Genomic DNA, 11,447 nt, shown 5'->3' with positions numbered 1-11,447 from the left:
GAAAGTTAAAGACGAAACATTTAAACTAGTTGAAGCCAAGTCTCTCTTAAGATCTTTATTGGTTTTCTTGAATCCTTCACGCTTTTTCTGATCAAATCCTTATCATCGTAAGGTGTTGTCATGCATCATCTTCCACATCTTCCACATCTTCCACATTTTCCACATCTTCCTCGGCTTGTACGCTTGTGTCTTCACCTTCCTTCATAATTTCACCAACGGTTCACTTTGCCACGTTCAATTTTTCAGCAATCTGTCTGATACTAAAACTAGCCTTTTTTTAAAGAGCCATCACGCTTCCGGGGTGTGATATTCGCCATGAATTAAAAAGCTGATTATGAATGCGCGCAAGAACAACACTGAACGAGCTCCAGAGAGGCACTCATGCAGATACTGGATCAAAGCCACAACTGATTAGATGCCAGATGTCGTCCCTGGACTCTTCTGAACGAAAAAGAACAAAAACGTCATTAGTTTATTCACAAATTACGACATATGAAAAATGTCACGAAATTAGATCCTGTCCAGATTAATTTGCACACTACTGTATATACGTACACGCACGCACACGCGCACGCGCACGCACACACACACACACACACACACACACACACACACACACACACACACACATTCACACGTACATATATATTACAATAGCGGAGCGGAAGGGGTAGAGTTAGGTTTACCCAATTCTTTATAATGTACCTTTACCCATCTATATCAAGGGAGCTCTTTTTTAAGGCACTGGACTTTACTAGGGCCTACACTGAAGTCAGTGACGAGGATATACAGAAAGAGAAAACGGCCACATGCTAGATAAGCTTAGAAAGGACCTCACCAGCATCATGAACTATCTTGGACTGAAGGTTTCGATAGAAACCAACCTGAAAACGGTGGATTTCCTTGATGTGACTCTAGACTTGGAGTTCGGTGCTTATAGACCCTTCAGGAAGCTAAATAAGAAGCTATCATATATTAACACAGGTTCCTGTCGTCCAGCAATAGTTTTCAAGAACCTCCAAAGGCTATCAGTAGAAGAATCGCCAATTTATCTTCGTGCAAAAAGATTCTTGATACTGCCACCCCGAACTACAATGAGGCTCTGGTTTCGCCAGCGGTTTCGAGAATAGAATTAGTTACACGCCAGACCACAACCCTTCCAAGAGAAAGCGTCACTGGAAAGTGTTGTGGTTCACACCATCCCTCTATTTAAGTGTTAAAACCGGAGAAGGTCAGATTTTAAAGAGCAACCAACACCCAGGTATTTACCTGAATAACAGAAGTGAATATTTTAATCCTTGCCCACACGAAAGGAGGTACATCGTATATCCTATCATACTGGCGCGCTCCATCATGGTAATTGAAGAAGTTAGGTTTGTGGTTCTTTAAAACAAAACAGGGTCGCTTTGGATTTAAAGGTTCAGTCTTCATTTGTAAGTTATATTTTACCATAATTTTCTTAGCTTCTAGGTTAGCTTTTCTGATAGCATATTTACCAGTAATCTTGTATATTTTTTGCATTTCCTTCCTGAGTAATTTTAGGTAAAAATCCGTGTTTAAGTGGTACAGTTACCAGTTTTATCCGATTGAACAAGTATGCCTTCCATGCTGTTTATTTCTTTGGTAATATTATGTAGATATCTTAGATCTTTATTCCTTAAGGCGGGACGATGGAATTTAACAGTCTTAACAGTAGACTAGAGTTCTTCTTCAAACTGTTTTAAACTTGGGTTAGGAGGAGGATTATTTTTAGATTTGAACAGTCTACTAAATTCTGAATTTTGTCATTTGAGGGTGGTTTGATACCCTTATCATCGAAGAAGAAAGCTTGCCATCTGATACGATTAATGAAAGAATTAGTCTTATTGAGTTGTTTAAGGAAAAGCTTTCTTGGGGGAATAGGTACATCCTTGAGAGAGATGTTAATACTAAAGGTCTCCATTTGCAGTAACTATTCCGGTTGCAACATTTGCCAATGAAAACCTGGTGTGTATATATCAATGTTCAATTTACTAGGAAAGAACCAGAGGAACAGTTACAAGGTAGCCAGATGTCACATAAGCGCCCAAGAACTTAGTAGTCACACTTGCATGGGAGTTAATTCCGGGGAGAAGTGAGATGTGTTTTAGAGAACATAAAAATAATGCACAATGGAGATAAACGCCCAAGACGTTATTTAAATCATTTATATCACCATAAACCGACATATGCTTCGATAGATGCATTAAATTAAATCCGAGAGGAAGAATAATGTGGAAAAATGCATCAATCTCATCTGGGAGGATATAAACAGCAGTGTTCATCGATAAGTCACTTTAGATGTAAGAAACTACGATATATCTGCTACCTTAAGTATAATGTCGTTACATATATATATATATATATATATATATATATATATATATATATATATATATATATATATGTGTGTGTGTGTGTGTGTGTGTGTGTGTGTGTGTATACATACATGTGTGTATGTATACTATTGTAACCTCTAAACCTACCTTCAATTTGAAGAAGTATATAATGAATTTTGGTATAACTCCCTACAATTAAGCCTGTTAGCCCATCCAAACTAGACATGAGTAGATTAAAGAGAAAATACTATTTAGAAATATATCTAAGGTGGAAATTATACATAGTACTCACTACCTGACAAAATATAGATGACATTTTGCATTGGCTTATTCAATTGATAATAAACACAATATCTCTTTCTTTCAGTTTGATATAGATATTTACTACTCTCCCATCTCACCTATACTCCTGAACAAAGTCCTTATTTTTACCTCAACAATTACAGACGTGACGAAAGTGCTAGTTGATATTATTGAAACGGCTTGGATAACTTCGACATCATAAGATTCGCTGCAAGCCACTGACTTGGTCGAATTATTCTTACTGTACCAGTTAATGGATAAACGATTAACTCAAAGAGCTCGACGAGGACAACATTCTTAACAGCTACTTACACATCAATATCACTTGGAAGACTGTTAAAGATTACGCAGATCTTTCAGAGAATATCACCTTCCCTTGTATTTGGAAAAGAATATTAAATAAGTTAATTTCTAGCACGTCACGCTGAATCTTTGTATTGGACTATAACACTCCTTCCACAAAAAAGACGTGAATTCACATTATACTCATCAACTCTCCAAGAACCATAAGCCTATAATTAAGAGCTTGATTGAAAATCTTACCACTATTGTCTCAAAACTTTTAGTTAACGAATGGTTTTCTACAGATGGTGCTGATAGTTATAACGAAGAATTGGATATAATAAAAGTAATACTTACATGTGTATACAATAGTAAATGCACAAACTTAGTACCTAATATAGCAGATCTCCTAGTAACTATCACATTATATTTAACGAGACCTTAATTTTCATGGGGAAATAGTAAAATGAATACATATGATAACGAAAATACAACATTAAGTTAAACTAATCAGGATACTAACATGAGTAGATTCATAAAGAAAAATACGATAATAAACTATAGATCAATTACCATTTGTGATGGAGAGAACTATAATAGCGGCATTGGAAGCAATACCATTAACGTAATTGAAATCCTTAAAAATTCCAGCAACTTTGAGAGTAACAAGGTAGATGGAATACCTAGTCATAATTAGGTAGTAACACGAAATCAAATCTAGCGCCTAATAAATAATGATATAAATAACAGAAAAAATTGTAATATTACTATAAAAACTAAGAGGAACAGAACTTAATATAATCTACTCATCGCATATTAAAATTAACATATCTGAAGCATTTTGATATACTTCGAAAGAATTTCCCACCACAAACTAAATAACACCCTTTTACTTGTACAGTAAAACATTGTTACTCGAGTACTCCAATCTCGGCTGATAATATTTCTGCCACTAATATCAGGTCATCCCATAAGTTCTGTCCGATTTTACCTTTTTTAAAATTGAATGAAATTTAATAGTATTTTAGAATGTCTAATGGAATTAAAAATTATTTTTATGCATTTGTGTGCATTTAAACTAATTAAATATTATTTTAAAGAATAATAGAATTAAAATTTCTTCGAATAAAACCCTTTCTAACATGAAAGTATCCAAAGAGCATTTAAGGCACATAATACTTTATGAGTACAAAAAAGGAAACTCTGCAGCCGAAGCGACTCGAAGCATACACTCAGTTTATAGGAAAGAATGCTTGAATGAAAGAACTTGCAGAAGATGGTTTGCAAAATTCAGAAGTGGAGATTTCAGCCTTAAAGATGAAGATCGAACAGGACGTCCAATTGAATTTGATGATAAGCTCCTTGAGGCATTACTTGAAGAAAATCCTGCATTATCAGTTGAAGAATTGGCAACAAATCTTAGTTCAGACCATACAACTGTTCATCGTCATCTTCAACAACTTGGAAAGGTTCCTAAACTTGGAAAATGGGTGCCTCATGAAATGTCCAAAAGCAACCACAAATCGCGAGTTGACATCTGCTTTTCTCTCCATTCTCGCAAACTCATTTCACCCTTTTTGGATAGACTTGTGACTGGTGAAGAAAAATGGATCTTCTTTCGAAATGTTAAACGTCGTAAATAGTGGCTTGGTAAAAGGGAAAAAGCTCAACCACAACCGAGAAGGGAACTTCATGGAAAAAAGGTTCTTTTCTCTATCTGGTGGGATTGCAAAGGAGTGATTACCTTTGAGTTGTTACCACCTAATGCAACAATCAATGCTCAAGTCTACTGTCAGCAATTAGAGTGTTTGAACCAAGCTTTGAAGAAAATAGACCCGCTTTAGTGAATCGAAATGTAGTGATGTTTCATCAAGACGATGCGCGACCCTACACTGCAAAGATCACATCACAGAAGATCCAAGAGCTTGGTTGGGAAAAGATTCCTCATCCACCTTATTCCCCCGACCTTGCTCCTTCAGACTAGCATTTGTTTCGTAGCTTACAGAATTATTTGGGAGACATAACTTTCGCAAGCCAGGAGGAGGTCGAAACTGACATTTCAGAGTTCTTCGTTTTGAAACCAAATGAGTTTTACATGGATAGGATTAAATGGCTTGTAAATAGATGGAAGAAAGTAATCAGAGAAAGTACATTGATGATTAAATTTCAATTAAATATAACATTTGATCACTTGTTTTCTTTATTCAAAATTCGGACAGAACTTATGGGATGACCTGATAGTTAAAACTAATTCTGATAAGTCGCTGGTAATTGATAGCTGTGTGGTGCCTGTCTCAATTAATTATGCATATATAGGACAAAATAACAGTAATAACAATAGCAGAATTCTGTCATGATAATAACATACAAGTAGGTATCATGGCAATTACTCTGTTATCAAACTTGGTACTTTATATACCGCTCCAATATCATATGAATTATCACTTACCTATAGTCATATTTACAGGAAAGGAACTGAAAGTATGTGTAATTGGAGTTGTCAATCAATGTACCCTTAAGCAGTATCGTCTTCGAAAAAGTAATGTTACTGTAATGTCATCACCCATAATAAAATTAGGCAATATATTAGCTCGATCATTTATATTTTAAAAGCTATGTACTTTTCGCACAAACGCTCTTTCTCTAATTAAAAATTTATGCCTTCAACGCTACTGTCAGAATGCCAATGGAACCTGAAACCTAAAGCGGTCAAATTTAAACACGACTGGAGTATTTTAAATTTAGTGACACTATAGGAGTCTGAAAGGTGTGAATGTTGTTTACGCACTTGTTAAATTCTAGAATTCTTGGAAGCAAATAGTAACATACTGAACAAAATAATGAGGTTTTAGTTAATTGCAACCATAAAATACCAAATATCTTTAAATAGTACATGACTAGAAATCTGAATAACAGTTAAGTATAACTATTCTCCTTATATAATGGTTACTGCCTCCATAAAGTCACTAGGAAATGTTTCAGGATGATTAATCTTTGACGTAAACTTTTTACACCTAAGTTTACTCACAATAACTTTTTTATACCACAAATTTTCTAAGCAACTAGATTCTGTTTAATATGTTACGCCTCAACAAATACTATAATCGCAAATTTGTCTCTTATATCTGGCTTCTGTGTTAACATTTTATTACTTACTTATTACTTACAGGCTTATCCCTTATTTCCGTAAATGTTGCAAGTGTTGTTATGTTATCTATTGTGATACAAGTGTACTCTATATGTATCTCTGCATACACGCTTCAGCGTTTGTGGATTGAATTTTTGCCTGCGCACGCGTGCACATGCATGCATATAGGCATGTGTGCGTACAAGGGAATATAGATATATGTACGCATATGTATATGTGACTGTGTATACATGCTAATGTATGTGTTTGTAGGTATATACATGTGTGTGTGTGCGTATATTTTTCTTATATAAACGCATATAGATATACATATGAACGTATACATATGAACGTATACATATGCATGTTTACACACACATACACACACACCCATGCACACACACACACACACACACATACACACGCACGCACACAATACACACATACACACACACACATTGAAACTTACACGAGTCAATGGATTTTAGTAACTGTTGCTAAATTAAGAATTTAGCGTTTATTAATCCAGACATAGTGGTTGTTTTGTCATGTATCTTTTTTCATTTCCCCCTCAGTTATCATAGAAATATGCTTCGGTGGCGAATTTTCCAACAGTCATTTTGAATTTATAGTTTCCTTATGAAATGGATTTTATTATTGATGCAGAAACAAACGTAGAGACAAGAATGTTTGAATAAATAATCTTTCTCTTTTTACATAATCTGAATGTGAGTGTGTGTGTTTGTGAGAGTGTGTGTTTGTGAGTGTGAGTGTGTGTGTGTGTGTGTGTGTGTGTGTGTGTGTGTGTGCAAGCATATGTGTGTGTTTGTACGTATGTTTATGTGTATGCGTGTATCTTTGTGTTGGTCTCCGTTTACCACTTGACAACTGGTGTTGGTATGTTCATGTCCCCGTACCTGAGTGGCTCGGCAAAAGAAATGATAGAATAAGTACCAGACTTAAAAAGAGTAAGTAGTGAAGTTGATTTATATGACTAATATTTTCCAGGACGGTGCCCCAGCATGACCACAGTCTAATCAATAAAACAAGTGAAAAATAAAAGATATACTCGTATTCATATATATGAAAGATTATCTCTTTTAATGAGTTTTTCACTCACTGTATACCGTATGTATGATTCAAATGTCTGAGTGCGCATGTGTATATATTTATTAGTTAGTCATATGACAAAGGGCAGCCTTCCTATTTTAGTATCAGCAGTTATAACGCTACAGATTACCACAAATATATTTACATATCTCAACCGTATGAAGAACACAATAAGCAGGCAAATATATTCTGGTTGGTTATGTTACTAAAAGATCTAAAGATACTAATAGTCACGATTGGTGACATCGAACGTTTGGCGAAGTAGCAAACGCGGATAGAAAATTTGCTGATGGGCAAAGAGCAGTTAAGAATCGGAGGTCCAGGTGGAAAACTCTTAGATCACTTCTTGCGCAAAGAGTTAAAACTATTACTGATACGGCTGACATTACTGATAAGTTACTAGTAATAATATACGTGAACATTTGTCACAAAGTTGAATTGCCTTTTTCTGCATGCGTGCTATGGCGTGTGTATGTGTTGTAATAACACTGACAGAATACAAGAACGAATAAAATATGAAATGTGATAAAGTGAATCTGGTAGACATTTTCTGTGAATCTTTAAATGAGTCTGATGGAATGGTAGAGTATTGGTGGGTGTGCTAATAACAGCAAACACTTTCTATCTAGATTATTTTCCATAAATAATGTAATGATTCTTCTGCGATGGAGCTACTTGCAAAAGATATAAGGAGGAAGATATATTTATCTTTCCTTACTTTATCGAAGTATATCAGTTTAAGAACGGTATGTTGATATTGAACGTACCCTAAGGTACTCAAAGGTATTAGAAGAAATGATGCAGCCGAAGCGATGTTTAATTTCATAGAAGAGAAAGCGACAAGAAATTACAATCTCTAGAATCTGCTATAATATAGACTTGTCTTTACTGGCAGAGGAAAAGTGACATTAAAACATTGTCACTCATGAGCACGCGCTCGCGCGCTCGCATACACACATACATACACACATTCACACACGTTTGGGTGGACAAGCGTGAGAAATAGAGCCTTGCAAAATGTGATTGTGTGTGTGTAAGTTTGCGTGTGTTTATGTTTGTTTGTGGTTGGGGTGGGGAGGCGAAAGAGAAGGAGAGAAACAGAGAAGGGGAAATAGAGGATGAGAGAGGTAGGGGAAGAGTGTGTCTGTGTGATGTGTATATTATCACAGGCTCGTAAGAAAGATAATCGATTTACAATTTCGATGATGTTCAAATTTTCTTTCAATTACATTTATCAAATGTCCAATAATTTTTTCTCCGGAAAGGTTTATGAACTTCCTTGCATTGTGAAGTGAATTGAATTGTGAAGTGTAAGACTTGCAGATTCCATAGGATCTATATTAATCAAAGCTTGGACTCATCTGTTGAATAATAAGATATGATTGTAATATAGTGCTGGTGAAAAGAAACGAACCTTTGACTGGTTGTTTTGAATTCTCCTGATTCGTACATCAGTGTCGCTTCTCTCTCTCCCCCTCTCTCTCTTTCACACACACACACTCGCACATTTTCATAGACGCATACGTAATCACAATCACATACATGTGCACTCACACACACACACATACACATGTATGCACGCACACACACACGCACGCACGCATACAATTATTCTTCAATAAGACGTTAGAGTAACCAGGTGTATAGTACATACGTGCTGAATCCTACATTTTTTTAAAGCATGTGTAATCTGGATTGATTCTGTTTACTTTAGTGAATAAAATCTACTTGACAAATAAATGAAGTGTGACCACTTAGTACTTTTTCTGGTGTTTGCACACACCCATCCTATTCCTCACGACGACGACGGCGACCACCACCATTTTATACAAACATTTTTGGTCTGATTTGCGAAGAAATCTGATCTGTTTTGTTTATGTACTTCTTTGTTTTAGATATTTTATATTTTCCCCACCATTCTGAAGTTTTTCATTCCCATCCAGTATATTTTAGAAGCAGGAAAATTACATATTGATGTAAACTCTCCTCTTAAGTTACTAAGTGTGTGAATTACATTATCAGCTGCTGGGCCCCATAAGTCAATTCTCTCTCTCACACACGAGAGAAGTTGTATTTAGCAACTACAGGGTCATCCACAGAATCAGTTAAAAGAAGATTGAGAGAAAAGGGCAACCAAATATTCCTGAAATGAAGGTCTGTCATCTTGAAAAAGGGAGGTCATATTGGATATACGATATTAGGAAGACTGAGTGAGAAAATGATCAGTCGTTACTGTTAGAATACCATCAAACATGCGCTCAGTAATCAGAGGTGGATCAAGGCTAAACAACATTTTAACTATTGGGTAGGAAAGAAAATCCTGTCGCATTTTTGACATGATGGATCTAAGGGTACTTTTTCTGTATGCAGTAATAACAACAAAATGGGCTCTTCAGCAATGGAAGCGGCAAGAAATATTCGGTCTGTCTATAGAAATGAAGCTTTATGTTTCCAGGCATGCTTTGGCAGTTTCATTCGGGAAATTGTTCTCTTGTAGGTTCCCTTTGACCATATTCTGTCAATACTGAGTTTTAAAAACCGTAACTGAGGAAAATTCAAACCAATCTGCATAAATATTAGGAGAACAGTTCGATTCAAATCACTTTTCGATAATAAAACACATTCATGAACTAGGAAAGTGTTTAAAGTTTGCTACTGTCGCCGATCCATCACTCTCCCCAAACAGTTGCGCTGCTCGTAAGTCGCACATGTCAGCGCAGAACCAAGCAGCATGCGTCCGTCCCGATTCACCAAAGACCTGCGGTTTTGTTGCCACCTTGCGCCTCCACCGCTCGGGCCCATTTGACAACTTTTTTCCCCCGTGATTGAGAGCACGGGTCATAGTTCTGATAACGCAGCCTTCGTATTTCGCCTCGAAGAAATAATCAAGGGCCATTCTCACCACTGGCACATCGCTCACGATGTCTTTACTAATAGCCTTTTCTAGGTTGCTTACTAGATCACGCGCTGATCTATCTCTTCTATGGCTAGCTCTTTCCTAAATGCTATCGATTCTACTCAAATCAACCTCTTCAAGGTGCCCCATTACCGGTTGTTGACGATTGCCCTCTAACCACCACCACCACCACCACCTTAATGACAATTCTTCCAAGACTAGAAGTTTTAGAAACAGGGGTTATTTGATTACATCGGCTCCAGTACTTGATTCATACTTTAATATATCGACCCTGTTTGGAGTATAAACATGTTTTGTTCAGTTTTTCTTTTCATATCTGTCTGAGTTGCCTTTCTCTTTTGACTGTTATTGTTGTAATGCTTCAGATTCTATTCCTCCTCGCTTTCCATTTATTCACCGAAAGATTGTCAGGGATGAGTGAAAAGACAGAAAAATTGAAATAGAATCTGAAGCAACAATAAGCCCATATTCTGAAGTTCCAGAAGCGGGAGACCTCAAATATAAAAGGACAAATGACTTTTTAAATACGACTGTGTTACTTTAGTAAATCTTATAAGCTATTTTACGCATCATTGCATTTTTATGCATCATAGCTTTTTTATACATCAGAAAAAGAGATTTGTATAGAATGTTCTGTTGAATACTTATGCTCTGAAAATGATTGATTAGAAAACAAATATACTTCAAATATTTTGTTTTTAGATATATTTTCTTAGCGGAGAGTTATCAAATCCTTTCGAACTTCAAGAGAAAAGTCTGCTGAACATCCTCTAAGGAGATTGAGGTTTCGCACACTTAATCTTTAATCAAGACAATGTCTCAAACGTCAAGCTTTCTTCTCAAAGCAGGTCATCTTTTTCAACTATTTCTTTACTTGGAGATTTAGGACCTCACTAGTTTCCTTGGATTCTGGATGTTACAGCATTCTTTGAACTTTTCAACAAGATTTTATTGTCATATTTACTATTCAGTATTTTTCTTCTCTGTATATTTTCTTCTCTGTATATTTTCTTTCACAAATACTTTTATTCTCCCTGGAATAAAACTATTTTGGTTGTGAACTTCTATGTATTCTGAATGTATTTATTCAACAACACGTTCAAATATGTACACGCAGTAATAACAACATTTAGAAAACAACTGCTACAATATTTGTCACAATTTAATATATATTATATCACAATGATTACGAGAACATATTTTATTTCGTGGAACACATTTTTATAAAAACGTTGCTTTAATAATGTTAAAGGCCATTGCAGACCTGATTAGTAGACAAGTGATTTGTATCTTGTCACAAGCACTCCATTCTTTCTGTTGTAAATGCCTTAACTTTTATGGCTACTTCCTA

Source organism: Octopus bimaculoides, chromosome 1 (assembly GCF_046866305.1).
Source record: "Octopus bimaculoides isolate indiv1 chromosome 1, ASM4686630v1, whole genome shotgun sequence".
NCBI lineage: Eukaryota > Metazoa > Mollusca > Cephalopoda > Octopoda > Octopodidae > Octopus > Octopus bimaculoides.
Note: the sequence above shows the minus strand (reverse complement) of the source record.